This window comes from Pelophylax lessonae (genome assembly GCF_965119305.1).
Source record: "Pelophylax lessonae genome assembly, chromosome: 7".
Lineage (NCBI taxonomy): Eukaryota > Metazoa > Chordata > Amphibia > Anura > Ranidae > Pelophylax > Pelophylax lessonae.
Window position 1 is genome coordinate 59,633,951 of NC_138774.1, and position 17,547 is coordinate 59,651,497.

Sequence of the window (17,547 nt, forward strand, 5' to 3'; positions counted from 1 at the left end):
TAGGCTTCTGCTTCAAGTACTGCAATAGTTTTGGTGACGGTCACAGCACTGGACGAATGCCACAAATATGAGTAAGCAGGTAGGTGTTGAATGCCATTATCATGCGATGTATAGAATAAGCACTCATTTAAGCTCTGCATACATGCATAGGTACATAAAGAAGTTTAAGAATATACATAAGGACTCTAATAACGAAAAAAAAAAAAGAAACCTGCAAAACTCTTGTTCCACAGTAGAGCGAAAATCCCTTAAGATTATGATCCCTCAATTTTACTTTGACATATCCCCAGATTAAAATACTATATGGTAATTAAGAAATGAAAGTAACGTATTTTATTTTATTATCTTATATTGCATTCATTTCATTAAAAGGGCATTTCTTTTTTAATTTGTTTATTAGTCGATTGAGGAGAATAAAAACTGAAAAGCCCATGCAGGGGCTAAAACATTTGCAGAAAACAGATCATAGAACAAAGATAATATCCAAAGTAACAACTGAGTACAGACTCCCAGGGGGCCAGTTGGTCAAGATTCCTACCAAAATTGGTGGGTTGCGGGCCAGGTAGGCTACTCCAAGGGGTTGAGGAGTCCTTTTAGGGGAAAAAATAAGTTCAGGGTAGGAAAACATAAGGGGGGCAGAAGAGTGTACAGGGGAAAAGGAGAAGGGAAGGGGAAAAAAGAGTCGGAGAAGAGTCCCCACAAACTGGGGTTCCCACCTGGACGTAGGGTAAAAGGGCATTTCATTCTCTTATGAAACTATCTTCTGATTCTGCTGAAAAGCAGTTCCCAAGGAAGACTTCTACATTCTCATTTCTTTTACATGAAAGAACTTTGAAGCTGGAGATTAGAGATGATATCCAAACACTCACATACAAAGCTGAAATACTTGTGTTTTCAAAAGGGTTTATAACTATTTTACACACCTTGGCTACATTGTGCAACCAGAATGGTGACACTTCTATTACTCCTAATTAAATTTCTATGTATAGCCAACATTTTTATATAGAGTAGGGAAGGGTTGAAACCCCTGCCAGGTTACTTTTTGCTGTCCATTGGGATTTCCATCGGGAAATTTCCAATCACTTCTTGACCCAGTGATGCAACAGGAAGGCAAAGGAAATCTCCAAAAGTGAAGGGAATTCCAGTTTTAGACAGCTATCTCTGGATAAGGTATCCCAATTGGACAATTTCTACTTCCCTCTTGTTCTGGGACAACTCTAAAATTCTGGATTTCCTTCATTTTCTTTTGTGACAATAGTTACCAGTACAACTACAGTGGTAAATCTCCCCAGATAGCAAATAAAACATGACAGAGGGTCTAACTCTTCCATTTCTATCCAAAAGACGAAAAAGTTTTACCTAGTGAAACACTTTAAAGCAGAGTTCCAGGCATTTTTTAAACTTCCCCTCACGTTCGTGATCACTTTCTAATGTCTATTTGGACACTTTTTTTTTTCATCAATGTAAATAGCTTATATTTAGCCAGATTTTGCCACTTCTGCTGTATCTTGCCGCGGCGAGGTACGTCATGTATGCCCGCCCACCAACCCATATGCTCCTGGTATATGGCTGTCATCAATCCCAGGACTATATGCACATGCACGAAATTGGGAAGCGCATGCTGGGTTGCCAGCAGCGCCGTATCCCAGAAGAAGGAACAAGTAGGCTTCAGATGCCCACACTAAAGATGGGAGTGTGCTCCCTGGGGAAAGCAAAGTGAATTTTTTTAAACAGATAATTTATAAAACCTACATTTCATACACATATCATTATGAATAGCATTAGGTGCGACCATCATACTGTAGCTGCTGACTTTTAGTATGAGGACACTTACCTGTCCAGGGATCCAGTGATGTCCTCACCCGAGCTAATTCTACAATCAGCTTCGGCTGCAGGCACCGGCATCTGTAGTAAGGGAAACAGGAAGTAAAGACATGCGGCTTCGCAGCCTGCTTCCTACTGAGCGAGTCGCTTTGTGTCTTGTGAATGGTCCCGTAGTCTTCTACATTTGTGGCCAGAGGGTAAAATTCCCCCTCTTACAAACAACTATAAAAATCATAGGCAGTGCCGGATTACCAAACAGGCACTGGCTTATGGGCCCCATGCAATGTAAGGGCTCTGTGGCAACGGATCATAAACATATTGATTGATCTTGAAAGAAAATAACAATGAAGCTTTCTTAAATTGTTTAAAAAAGATAGAAAAATGAATCAACTCAAACTAATCGTAAACAAAATCTTTACATTAACCACTTGCCGACCAGTCACGTTGACTGTACTGCGGCAAAGTGGCTCGTTCCCGTCCAGCGACGTAGACCTACGTCGATGGACTCCTCCCCTTGTGGGCGGCGCGCGCGCGCCGCCTGGAGGCTTGCTCCCGCTGTATTCAGTTACAGTGTGAGTCGGGCCAGGGGAGGAGCGGCGGTGATTACCGCCGCTCTTCCCCCCGATCGTCGGGGAATCGAGTGTGGAGATCCGCCCGCTTGTGTAAATCTCCTAAGTGACAGACAGGGTCAGATTGCAGGGTTCAGCATAGCTGAACCTGCGATCTGTCCCTGTGTCACTCAGTCACCTCCCCCCACACACGTCAGTAAGCACCAGGCATACATTAACCCCTTGATCACCAATAAAAATTAACCCCTTCCCTGCCAGTGTCATTTTTACAGTAACAGTGCATATGTATAGCACTTATTACTGTAGTAATGTCACTGGTACCCCCAAAAGTGTCAAAAATGTCAGTCAAGGTTTCGATCTGTCCGCCGCAATGTCGCAGTCCCGCAAAAAAAATTGCAGATCGCCGCCATTACTATTTAAAAAAAAACCACCAAAAATGACCAAAATCTTTCCCTTATTTAATAAATGCAATAACTTTTGCGCAAACCAATCAAAATACGCTTATTGCGATTTTTTTACCAAAAATATGTAGCAGAAAACAAATTGGCCTAAAATGATAAAACATTTTGATTTTTACATTTTTTGGGGGGGAATTTCATATAAAAAAATGTGAAAAATATTGGTATTTTTTCAAAATTGTTGCTCTTTTTTTGTTTATAGCGCAAAAAGTAAAAATCGCACAGGTGTTCAAATACCACCAAAAGAAAGCTCTGTTTGTGGGAAAAAAAGGACGTAAATTTTGTTTGGGTATGGTGTTGCATGACCACGCAATTGTTAGTTAAAGTCACACAGTGCCGAATCGCAAAAAGCGGGCCTGGATGTAAGACAGCAAAATCCTCCGGTGGTAAAGTGGTTAAAGACTGTATAGAGAAAAGAATGTATTAATGTAAAATACCCAATAACAAATTAAAGTGCATAAACCAGATACATCAGATTAACACTACAGTTTGTCTCTTAAAAGCTCATCTTCTTTCAGCTGTCAGTTTGAAAAAAATATTGGTGCAACCTATGTGTAATATGCAGTAGTGATGGTTATCTCCATCTAGTGGCTGATGTGTGCCCAGCCTGATTCCTGTCTGCTCTCTCCTCCTTCTGCTATCTGCAATAGTCACTTTTGATAGTTCATGCCAACACCAGGCAATCCCGAAGGACAGTTTCACACCCCCCCCCCCCCTCCCCAAGCACAGAGCATTTGATTGACAGCCTCAGCTATGCATGTTTCCCTATGAGACAGTGTAGAGTGTGATGTGTCAATTGCCTCCATTTATGTGTGACCTCAAAACCCCACTGAGAAATGGTTTGTAAACTGTGCACTTTAAATGGATGTAGAGAAGAAAGGGCTGCAGATAAACAGGCACAACGTATGTAGGAGGATTTGTTTTATCTCTGTGTATCACCTGAGGCTAGTCACTTTACTGGGTACTGTATATGTAAGGAAACATACAAAACAAAAGTGCAGGGCTCTTAACTAAAACAACACAAATAATCTCACCCCAAAATTACTACATGTGCATTTTGGGCAGTGACTTTCTTCATCAACATAGTTCAATAAAATATTTATGTGAAACACAATACAATAGTACATGATAGTGTGTGTGATAGCTTCTGAGTAAGTCCTCAAGGACGCAACTCATTAGGCATGGTGGTCTTGGTGACGTCATCGTGCTAGTTGTTGGAGCCATCTCGGGCTTCAGTCGGGAGGAGTGAGTAGATAATATTGCTGTGGATGCTGCTGAACATAGAATAAAATGCCTGTATATCATTTGCCTTCTGTGAGTGTAATATTTATTTTTGTTTGATAAAGGATGGTTTGCACAGAGAGCACTAGATGTCCCTACAGTATTTATTTTATCTATGAGGAACACTGCCCTTTTGCTGGAAATAGAGAGTTGAGTAAAGCTTGTGTAACAGCCTTGATAATCCTCCGTTTAAAGTGACACATACTGAGGATTGATGCTACCCTCAAGAGGGTTTGACCTCCTATAATCCAAAAGGTCTGTTTATGAGGGTAAGCAACCATTTTGGATTGCGTGGGTTTTGGTAAAAGAATAACCTGGTGGTGTTTGTTTAACCACTTCAATACTGGGCACTTTTACCCCCTTTCTGCCCAGGCCAATTTTCAGCTTTCAGTGCTGTCCTACTTTGAATGACAATTGCGCAGACAAGCAACACATCTATTTTTCTTCTAGTAATATCCTGGTAAAATCCTGTTATGGGGGTGTTTCTCTGCAGCAGGGACTGGAGCACTTGTCAGGATAGAGGAAGAATGGATGGGGGAAAAATGTCGTCAAATTCCTCAGGAAAATCTGCTTCCCTCTGTCAGAAAGTTTTCAATGGGAAGGAGGTTTACCTTCCAACATGACAAATACCCAAAGCACACAGCAAAAATGACCACACAGTAATTGAAAGAGAAAAAGGTGAATATGCTTGCATGGCCTAGTAAGAGCACAGACTTAAACCCCATTGTAAATCTGTAGAATGACATGAAGACTGCAGTCCACAAAGGGTCACTATCAAATTTAACTGAACTTGAGCAGTTCTGCAAAGAAGAGTGGGCAAATATTGCAAAGTCTAGATGTCTAGATGTGTAGTTAGAGACATCTCCCAACAGCACAAAAGCTGTAATTAAAGCAAAAGGGGGTCCAACAAAACACGGACATAAGGGGGTGATCCTTGTTCCAACTCAGTGATTCTGTTTTTTTTTTTCTGACATGTTGGTGTTATATCTTTTACTTGCATGTTATAAGTTGAACTAATAAATACAGCTGGATTAAACAAAAACTATGCAAAGCAACAAAATGTAATTATTTTAAGGGGGGGGGGGGGGGATTCTTTTCTATGCCCACTGTATGTATGGTAAACATTTCTATGGCCAAATGTAAAGTGTTACTAAGCCCAGGACCCTGCATTCACTATATCTGGTCTCCCACAGTACGCAGAACATGGAAATGCAATTATTTTAGTAAATATATTTGGATAAATACCTTTTCTCATCAGCAGTATATAGCAACCTTATGACTTTTATCAGTTCCTAGTAAAGCTTGTAGGAGGAGTTTTCATTTTCCCCTGACCCTCTGTCTAGACATGTTTGGACAGTGCTGATTGGCCCTGTGCTGCTCACCCAAGAAAATATAAATAAAATAAAAAATAAGAATTGCACAGGTGATCAAATACGAACAAAAGAAAGCTCTATTTGAGGGGAAAAAAAGGACGTCAATTTCGTTTGGGTACATCGTCGCACGACCGCACAATTGTCCATTAAAGTCACGCAGTGCCGAATCGCAAAATAGGGCCTGATTGCATAAGTGTGCGCACCCTCTTATAACTGGGGATGTAGCTGTGTTCAGAATTAAGCAATCACACTTAAACTCATGGTAAATAGGAGTCAGTACACAACTGCCATCATTTAAAGTGCCTCTGATTAACCCCATATAAAGTTCAGCTGTTCTAGTAGGTCTTTCCTGACATTTTCTTAGTCGTATACTACAGCAAGAGAGCCATGGTCTGCAGAGAGCTTCCAAAGCATCAGAGGGATCTCATTGTTAAAAGGTATCAGTCAGGAGAAGGGTACAAAAGAATTTCCAAGGCATTAGATATACCATGGAACACAGTGAAGACAGTCATCATCAAGTGGAGAAAATTTGTCACAACAGTGACATTCCCAGGAACTAGACGCCCCTCCAAAATTGATGAAAAGACGAGAAGAAAACTAGTCAGGGAGGCTGCCAAGAGGCCTACAGCAACATTAGAGGAGCTGCAGGAATATCTGGCAAGTACTGGCTGTGTGTTACATGTGACAACAATCTCCCGTATTCTTCATATATCTGGGCTATGGGGTAGAGTGGAAAATGGAAGCCTTTTCTTATGAAGAAAAACATCCAAACTTAAATTTTTCAAAAACACATCTGAAGTCTCCCAAAAGCATGTGGGAAAATGTGTTATGGTCTGATGAAACCAAGGTTGCCATAATTCCAAAAGATATGTTTGGCGCAAAAACAACACTGCACATCACCAAAAGAACACCATACCCACAGTGAAGCATGGTGGTGGCAGCATCATGCTTTGGGGCCATTTTTCTTCAGCTGGAACAGGGGCCATATTGTCAAAGTAAAGGGAATTATGAACAGTTCCAAATACCAGTCAATGTTGGCACAAAACCTTCAGTCTTCTGCTAGAAAGCTGAAAATGAAGAGGAACTTCATCTTTTTGCATGACAACGACCCAAAGCATACATCTAAATCAACAAAGGAAGGGCTTCACCAGAAGAAGAATAAACTTTTAAAAAAGGCCCAGCCAGAGCCCAGACTCGAATCTGATTGAAACTCTGTGGGTAGATCTGAAGAGGGCTGTGCACAGGAGATGCCTTCGCAATCTGTCAGATTTGGAATGTTTTTGCAAAGAAGAGTGGGCAAATATTGCCAAGTCAAGATGTGCCATGCTGATAGACTCATATTCAAAAAGACTGAGTGCTGTAATAACATCAAAAGGTGCTTCAACAAAGTATTCGTTTAGGGTGTGCACACTTATGCAACCATAATATTTTAGTTTTTTTATTTTTACTTCCCTTGTTGTACAGTTTATAGTTCACATTAAAGGTGGAAAAAGTTCTGAAATGATTTATCTTTGTCTTATTTTTTTTTTTACATCACAGAAACCTGACATTTTAACAGGGGTGTGTAGACTTTTTATGTATTAACAGTTTAAAAACTCTTAAGCTTAAAAAACAACTAAAATATAATCACCACAACCAAAGTTTCCATCTAACCCTGGGATCAATGGTTTGCAAACCACAATGACATCAGGTACCTGTATGCTAATACATTTCAAATGCACGGAATTTCTGTATTGTTTTTTTTTATTTCTGAGGGGCAGTGGGGGATGTGGGCTGCCCCTAATATATTTTCTGAGAATTTTTTCTTTTATATTCCGGCAGCAGCTCAATGCGTCTTATACACACTTTGTTTTTCAGTAAATCACTTATTTCAGCTTTCACTTCGGCAAACTTTCATGGTAGCAAGAACGGTGACAAAATTAATTTAACAAAAATCCCTGGATTCATAAGAAACAGAGCACCCCCGCTAACCAAATCTCACTTTAAAAGGATGATTTTTCCTGGTAAACGCACCACACACCTAAGTAATATAATGTTTGTGTTTTATATATACAGGAAAAAACATGTTGTGGTTAGACATATGCAGTTTGTTTCATTCTGAATAAATATTCGGACAAATTTTTCATCATTCGGAGATTCGAATTTATCCGAATCCCCAAATTACAGTACAAACAAACTTTACCGAATTCTCAGAATAACGAAAGGAAATTCGTCCGAATTTCTGAAATTCTAATTGGATTTTCCATTGAATTTACCATTTGAATTGGAACTGTAAACATATTGTTGAAATCAAAGACTGTGCGTGTTATTTGAGTACCATTTCAAAATAATGCTGTTTTTGTTAAGCCAAAGGTGATTTGAAGAATCATTAATTCATTTGATGAAGATTTTTCTTTTGTTCACTTTTCAAGGGTTAAATTGATTAAAAAAAAAAAAAAAAAGTAACCAGTAAAATATAAATATTTAAGAGCATTTGTACTTGACATTATTTTTTATCAGCTGGCTAAAACTTCTGCACAGTATTGTACATAGTAAAATGTTGAAAGTAAGATACTACTTTTATTAATTAGAACACTTTGCATAGTTTGAATAAACGTATTATTAATACAAACAAGCTCAGTGTGTAGAAATAACAATCAGATATTTGGTTACTCAGCTGCCACATTCCAATCGAAAAAAATGTGGTAAGTTCGAAGAATATTCTAAAAATTCATAGAATAAATTCCGAATACAAATTACGAATAGAAATTTAACGTTTCAAAACGGGGGAAAAAAATCGGTAAATTGGAAGAAAATTTGAAAAATACATAGATTGAATTCCGAACACAAGTTGAATGAATCAACCGAATTTAACAAGACGAAATTACTAGATTAACGAATCTAAATTAAACTAAACAAAACAAGATTTATTGTCATGCACATGTCTAGTTATGGTTTACTTGTTTATAGCTTTTTTGTTTTACTTGTTGCATGCCGCAGAGATCCAATGATGATTCAGGCTTGGAGATCCATGTATAGTTCGTGCTGGTATGCCAAGTTTAGTAAAGTGGCTGTAAACCTCAGACATGAAATCTGAACAAAGCATAAATTTCTATAGTGTTTCTTGCCTCTCTCCAAAACACTAGGTGCCAATTCTCTCTCTGAGTCACTTCTAAAAGGTTTTTCTGACACCAAGAGGGGAAAAGGTGACAGGGGAGGGATCAGCACACAGCCTGTGATCGACAGCCACAGCTCTGTTTCTGTATGCTATGATCCTGACAATCAGTTCTCAGATCTCTAGCACAGTGTGTAACCCCCTACTTTGTAAGTCTGTAGAAAATCAATTTAATCTCTGAATTTTACAAGGATGTACTGCACAAATGGCTGCAAATAAACAGGTACAACTTATGTAGGAGGATTGGTTTCCTCTCTGTGTATCATCTGAGGCCAGCCTCTTCACTGGGTATAGGGATGCATTTGCAACCACTTAAAAGCTGAGCTTTCCTTACAAATTAGGAAATGCATTGGAACCAAGCAACTGTTTTTATATTTGCTTCCTGTTGTTCCCTATCACAGCTAGACTCAGACGGGGGAAGAGGGGCAGAATTATGAGCCAATCAAGCTCTACTATTCTGTAGAGCAGTGGTCTTCAAACTGCGGCCTGGGGGCCAGATACGGCCCTTTGCTTTCTTTTACCTGGTCCTTGGGGCACTATTTCATCCACTGATAGCAACAATGGGGCACTATTCTCCCCACTGACACCAATAAAGGGGGCACAATTCCTCCCAATGACACCAATGATTGGACACAATTCCCACTTATGACACCAACGATGGGTCCCAATGACATCAATGATGGGGCACAATTCCTCTAAACTACATCAGCGATGGGTCCCAATGACATCAATGATGGGGCACAATTCCTCTCAATGGCATCAACGATGGGGCCCAATGACATCAATGATGGGGCACTCTTACTTACACTAATAATAGGGAGCATTTACTCTCACTGAAACAATGGCACATTCTTTTTTCCCAATGGCCACAGTCTGGCCCTCCTAAAGTCTGAAGGACAGTAAACTGGTCCATTATTTAAAGTTTGGAGACCCCCGTTGTAGAGTGATGTCAATCCTAAAGTAGCTAGTTGCTTTTAGCAGGCTTAAGGGCTTTTAATGTGATCTACAAGGTAGGTGAAGCACCTACTTTATATATCTACCTGTGGTTTACTTCAAACGACAACTTCAGGCATTTTTAATAGGTCCCTCAGCAGCATTCTCATGCTAACCAATCCCTCCCAATCTCTGCCAGAAGCATACCAAACCCTTCAAGATTTTAGCAAAGTCTCTTACTATAGACTGAACGCATTCAAATCTTCCATTCTTGATTTGGGGGTTGGGCCTGATGTCAAACGATATCTTCGACTCTCAGTACCCATCCCGTGGGTGTCCGATAGCATACACTACCGGGGCATTGATATTACGGCAAAACCATCAGCGCTACTCCCCACCAATCTTAAACAAAATCAATACTGAACTCAAGCGCATAGGCTCCATGGAGCTTGCCTGGTGCGGTAAATTAGCTGCTTACAAAATGTTCATACTCCCCCAAATCTTGTATCTCTTCAGGAATCTTCAGATTTTGTTCCCAGCTACTAGCCTCTCCCTACTGACTCGATCCGACATGGTGCGCTATCTCAGTATTGACCAAACGCAAACAGCTGGGTGGAGCGGGAATGCCTGACCTTTCGACTTATTACTGGGCATCTATCTTGACCCAAACCTGTAATTAACTTTCAAGTCCAACCCCCCCCCCCCCCCCGTTATGGGTTGACTTAGAAGCACGCATAGCCCCTATCTCTGACCTTCGTCTGCTACTCCTTAGTGACAGATGGATCAGCTGGGATTTCAAACCACTCACTCTGCCAATGCAAGCATCCCTTTGTGTGTAGCGTCGGCCTACCATAACTCAAAACCAACTCGATGTCCTCCCAACCACGCAAGTTCCAGTGACCTTATTAACTAGGTTAATTTCCGACCTCCCCATAGGTTCTCTCCATAAGTGGGGCCTACATGACATTTCACAATTTTCTCTGCCCTAATACAAACCTACAACCTCCCATCACCATTGTACTACACTATCACCCGCATACTCTATTTTCTGACTGACCACCCCCTTAAAGACCTGATTGTTGACAGAAAGATCTGGGCACAATTCACAGATCCTCCGCTTAAACCTAGTGGGGTCTCCTTTTATTACGACATTTTGCTGAACAATAACACATTTCTTAAAACACCCCCTTATTGCTTTTCTGTAACTTGTTATCTTGAGACATCATTTTCACACATGGATTGGCCACCACAGAGTCCAAAACTTAACCCCACTGAGAATCTTTGGGATGTGCTGAAGACTTTGCGCAGTGGTCCGACTCTCCCATCATTTGGTGAAAAATGAATGCAACACTGGACGGAAATAAATTTTGCGACATTGCAGAAGCTTTTCGAAACAATGCCACAGCGAATGCGTGCCACAATCAAAGCTAAAGCAGGTCCAACAAAATATTATTAGAGTGTGTGACCTTTTTGTTTGGTGGCGACTTTTTTTATTTGACCGGGCAGTGTATATGCCTAATGCTACAGGCTTGGAGTGGGTCTGTCTGTGGTATTGGAATCATGCATCAGCGTTTGATCTGAAGTTTATTCAATACATGTTCCTGTGAGGGAGGGTCTGGGAGGGAGGGAGGGAGGGAGGGCAAGAGACTGTGTTCCAAATAACTGACCTCCTCTGGACCAGAAACTTCTGTGTGCATGCCTACAGGACTGTATATTGAATGCACTGGTGTGAGGGAGGTGAAGAGCCCTATATACATTTTTGTGGGGACAATCTGTGTACTATCACTCTACCTCCTCTGGACCACAAGTGGCAGTGTCAATCATTTTTATTCACAGTTCATATTTCTTTGGATCATGGAGAAATGAAGTTGATTTTTGGATATTTTTAGCATGACCTTACCACTTACATCCAAGTGACCATTCGCTGCTTGAATTATTTATTCCTACTCCAAGCCCCCTTTTTACAAATATGTATGGTAGATCTTTTCTGGAAATAATAGATCATGACAAGTATGACGAAGACTTTCTAGGACAAACCTGTTTGGTTTATGTGAGATGATCGTCCTTACAGTTGCAACCTTTACTTTCTATGGTATTGCAGGAAATCTATATGTTTGATGGATGGCCATGTAGCATAATATGAAATGGATGTATAGATAGTATAATTATTAGCAATTAGTCCAGTAATTGTACATTTTGATGTATATGAGCAAATTTACAGGAGCAGGCTAGCTGGAATTAGATTTTAACATGTATAGCACTGCCCCCTAGAGGACTGCTGAGAATTGCACTTTCTGGATTCCCCTGGGTTACCCGTAGCAACAGTCTGTGGAAACCTATCACTTTAAATGCTTGGCTCAGACAATGAATAGTCCAGGGGATGTTGTTTTTTTGTGTTTTATTTAGAACTGGGATAGGAGAAGGGAAGAGTGGGATACTCCAACTATGAACTATGCCACCAATCTGAGGACAACTGACTGTAGTGTGTGCGGCAAGGCCGCTGCTTCACCTGCTTCACCTGCTTCACCTTGCCACTGAATTGAAGCTAGAAAGTATGATCCTGTTTAACTTACTCTTCATGGTCTAACTTGGCACCCCCTTTCTCACTTGCTGTGTGTGCTGAACTCCTGTCCACTGACACTCCACTGGAGCGGTCCCCTTCCTAGGCAAACCCCTGGCAAGCTTCCCGGTACTCACGGACACTTTCTTTTTCCCAAGGTTGCTCTGCCTCCAACTCCATTTGTCAGCTTTCCTGGACCTCCTGGCTCAGCTCCATACTCCTGGTTCACTAGGCCGACCGCCTATGACCACCTTCCACAGCAAACAGGAGGAGAGACAGCCGTCACCCTCCTCCTGGGACCTGGCTTCCCGCCCAAAGACACCCTGTCACATGTGCCCTTGGCTTTTATAACATATCCCAGGATGCACCACTGAATGTGCCACCCCACTGGGTTATTAACAAAGCCTGTATGTCACTAGCTGGGTTTCCTCCACTGTCCAACAGGCTCCCCTCTTGGATACAGTGGGGACACTCCCTCAGCCCAGATGAATCACACAGGGACGCATGCAACAGGCATAACTACTGATCAGGCTCCCCTGATAAGCAGATGGAGCAGGCTATGTTTTACCTGCTACTCCCCTGTTAAGCAGGCAGAGCAAACTACTATCTCTTCCTAGCACCTATCTAGGAGGCTGCTACACATGTTTTGTAATATGTGTTATATATGTGGATTTTACTTTTCTACAATAAAGGCAAGTTAATATGCAGATGGTAGTAGCTGCACATTTACCACCCTACCCTCTGTTCTTCATATCTCCATTTGAGGATTTATAATATCTATAATAAAAGGGTATTTACAGAATTAATGTTTAAGATAAAAATTGTTTTTATCTATAATACATACAGTAGGTAGAGTGGAGCTTATATCCATTTTGGAATGTGAGTATGTTCTAATACTAATCAGTACCAGTTTGCAAAAGTGTATTTGCTTTGATAGAATAAATCACCTCTAACGTCCTACATTTGGATGTTATGGCATTGTGTAAAGCTATTAGAATAGTTTCTTACATTTTAAAATGGGGTGTCTCGAGACTGTCCATAATTTTAAAGGTTGACAAACACTGATCTATACCCAGGTAACGAAACCTATTCATAAGTTGTAATGGACAGTCAGGAGGTAAACTAAAACCAGGGCTTGGATCTTTCAGAAAGACATAAGATTTAGTGCAGTTAACCTTAAAACCAGAGTATTGGCCAAAATGCTGAATTAAAGTGATTGTAAAGTCTCATTTTTTTTCCTATAAAAATAACAAACATGTTATACTTACCTGCTCTGTTGCAGTGGATTTGCACAGAGCAGCCTAGATCCTCCTTTTCTCGGGTCCCTCTTCTGTGATCCTGGCCCCTCCCTCCTGTTGAGTGCCCCCACAGCAAGTAGCTTGCTATGGGGGCACCGAGCCGAATCACAGCTCCATGTGTCCATTCAGACATGGAGCCCTGACCCGGCCCTGCTCCTTCTCTCTCCTGAATGGCTAGCTGACTATGATTGACAGCAGCGGCAGCCAATCAGGGGGGCTGAGACACTCATGGAAATTGCTGGACAGAGAGGGACCTCAGGTAAGTGTTGGGAGGGGGGGGCTGCTGCACCCTGAAGGCTTTTTATTTTAATGTATCTTAATGTACAAAATGCATTAGGATAAAAAACCTTTTGACTTTACAACCCCTTTAACCATAGGACTTGTGGGATGGTAGATTGCAGATCAGAAAGTTACAGTAACATATCATCAGTGTATAATGAAATATTTATGTACAGGTTTAGTGCAATATTTCATACCCCCCCCCCCCCCCCCACACACACACACACCCAAAAGAGGGCTGCAAAACGTTTTTATATTTTAGAGGCTCTATCCCTATGCTCAGCATGGCACTATGTTGTCTCTGACTGTGTCTCAGAAGATAGCTTTCTTTTCAAGAAGCATCTTTTAATTTCATAGCTGTGGTCAACATCAGTTGAATGCTTTAAACACAGGAAATAAAATTTGACACTCATTGCTCTTATTAGTCTTATTAAACTGGGAGGAGGAGGGTAAGTATAGCTAATCAGGTTATTTCGCAGGTGCTTACAGGAAACGCGCTGACAGGAGGAGATCACAATGAGCAGAGCAATGGAACATTGGCATGCTGCTGCTTTTTCAGCATCATGTCAGCAGGCTTAGGGTAGTGTCATTGACCAAACTGAGATAAAGAACATGACTGTGCTGCCTAGCAGATGTCTGGATCACAAGACTGGCTAAACAAAATTACAAATCTTGTAGCAGGTAAAAAGTTTACAGATACCTTTTTTAGCTAAGGTTCAACTTTAATAATAATGATGTCAAATTTTACAAAACTCCTGTTGATCTCTGAAACAGTTTGTTGGTTATTATACCCTTTCCCACATAAACTTCCTGTCTAAATGAGCAGCAAGACGGTGACCAAGGACAAGGCGCAGTGTAATGTGTGTGGTGTGATGCTTCAGTGAAGCCACAAATGTGACCACAAAACAGAAAAGTGACATTTTGAGTTACTTTGTAACATCTTACCTAGAATAATTAATTTAAGTTAAAGTATATCTAAAGCCAAAAATCCAAAATGTTATATATTGCAGCTAACAGTCCTTAGAAGTGGTGACTGCATTCATTTTTATTTTCTCAGAATTGTTTTCCCTTTATTTCCACCTGGTATACCTGTATACAGTGCTGTATCTTGGCCTAGGCCGACAAGGCCCAGGCCTAGGGCGGCACTTTGCAGGGGGGCAGCAAAAAAGCTGCACGCCTCATAAGAAAAAACTAGCCTCCTCTCGACTTCCACACAAAAAGGGTCCCTGCCGGCTTGCGCTACACTTTCAGTTTAGTGCCAGTATATGGGACAAATTGGGCCAGGGGGCAGGGTCCAGGAGCCAAATCAGTCTGACACCCCCATAAAGCAGTCACACTGCTACCTGCAGGTATGATAGGCTGCACTAATGGGCACTGATAGGCTACACTGGTGGCCACTGATGGGGCTGTACTGATGGCCACTGATGAGGCCACACTGATATGCTGCACTGATAAAGCTGCACTAATGGGCAGTAATGAGGCGGCACTAATGAGGCTGAATTTATGGGAACTGATAGGGCTATGCTGATGGGCACCGATAGACTGTGGTTGTGGTCTGTGGTGTACATATGACAGAGCGGGTCATAAACCGGAAAGGGGTGTGGCCTTTACAGGAAGGGGTAGGTCATATTTAAATTAGGGGGTGCACAAACTTAGTCAGGCCTAGGGCAGCACAAAACCTAAATACACCACTGCCTGTATATACCACGTTTCCTGTCCCAGGATAGCTATTCTCTCTTGATTTGGACTACAAACATATCTTCCTCTCTTTATCTCCATTATATAGGAGGTAGGGAAATTTGTAGTTTGCAGTAGATAGATTTGAAGGTAAATAATATTGATTGAGCTTTCAGTTCAAGTTTCAGGAAGTGACAAGGACATTGCATTTCTGGTAAGATCAACAGGTATGTTCTGTTCTTGTTGAAAATGAACACTAAGGCAGCTGCCACATCAAAGGACTGGTAAGCTGCAGTATATTAAAGTTTTGTTCTTGGGTAGGTGCTTGGAGATGAATACAAGCACTGGCTATCAATGCAGCCATCTCCTTGCTAGCTGCATTGTTGGACAGCTATGTGGGAACAACATCCTGTCGAGACACAAAGCTATAAAAACCTTTCCGAACTTTGGCTCCTCTTTTCCCAGCCTTCTGGAGTGTTGACATACTGTATTTGTGCTCACGGGTGCGTGTGCCGTGTTGCATGGCTTACTATGCGGAACTGACATATTATTTTCCATTATTATATATTATTTATATTAACGGCGCACGGCGGGCCGGTACGCAGGCAGCCTCAACTCTGCAGCCACAAGGACCGGAGCAGCTCTTCCCTCAGAGGGCAGGTGAGGAAGCCTTTTCAATGGTTAGCAGTGCCCCTGAGCTTGTTACACCCACTAACATTAATGTGTCACAGCCTAGAGTCCTTCCTGTTAGTGGGGTGGATAGGAGAACTAAACATTCCATGCCCCACACTTCTGCTATTACTAATTTGTTCCAAGGGTTTTTATCTGATTTTAGATCTCTTATTGAAGCCTCTAGCTCAAGTTTGTCAGCTAGTGCTGTCCCTACTGCACAGATTTCTCCCTCACCTCTTGACGTTTGGGCGCCATCTAGTGGCGGTTTAGAGGTAAGCACTCAGCCAAATAGTGTCAATTCTGATATTTCCAATTCTCTCCTATTGGCCAGATCTCAGAATTTGCCCGAGACCTGCTTAAAAGAGCCACTTACCTGTAAACTATCTCCATTAGGCTTTCACCTGTCCGAAGCTGTGAAAGAAAAAATTTGGCAGGGAAGTTTCGTAGACATGCTGTCTCTCTTGCCTTCAGTTAAGGACTTTGCGTCCAAGAGTGACAAGAGGGAAGATGATGAGAGAAGGCGCCCTGTTACCAAATCTTTCAACAATTGGTTGCAGTCTTTCTTCATTTATGCAGCCGTGATGTGTGAAAAGTTCCCTAACAAGAGCATAGGACTTTTCCAGCATCTCAACATAATTCTAGAGGCTTATAAAAATTTTGGCGGTGCTTCGTGGTTTAACTACAATGTAGCCTTCCGCCAGAAATTAGCAGTACAGCCAACATTGAAATGGGGAGTGAAAGATGTCAGCTTGTGGCTTGACCTTTTTCTTCCCCAAAGGTCAATTTTCAATAGACCAAATTTCACCGGACAGCAGCCCCAACCTTCCACGTCCAACTTTAATTTTAGAAAAGGGGTGTGCTTCAACTATAATGAGTCCCAATGTAAGTGGCCCGGGTCTTGCAAGTACAGGCACGAGTGTGCCTTTTGCTCTGGGTCGCACCCCATTGCAAAATGCTTTAAGAGAATGCAGGGGGGACAGTCTTCCGGAAATATTCCGAAGGGCCACAACCCCGGTGAAGCTCAGCGCCATGCTACCATGGCTTCAGCTGTACCCCGACAGGGTGAAGGCCACCCTTCTAATTGAGGGTTTTAGCGAAGGTTTTGCTTTGCCCAAATTGTCTGGCCCCGGGTGTAAGATAGTGGCAAATTTAAAGTCTGTGGTTAGCTTAGAAAATGTAGTAGCAGAGAAGATTGCTAAAGAACTAGAATTGGGTAGATTTGCTGGTCCTTTTTCTCTCCCCCCTTTCTACAATTTCAGGATATCCCCATTAGGAATAGTCCAGAAGAAGGAACCCAATACCTACAGGCTTATCCATCATTTATCATTCCCTTTTGGGGAGTCGCTCAATGATGAGATAAGCAATGATTTGGCTACAGTACAATATGCGTCATTTGATGATGCTTTAATTAAATTGAGAAGGCTGGGTAGAGGCGTTTTGATGGCCAAAACTGATATTAAATCTGCATT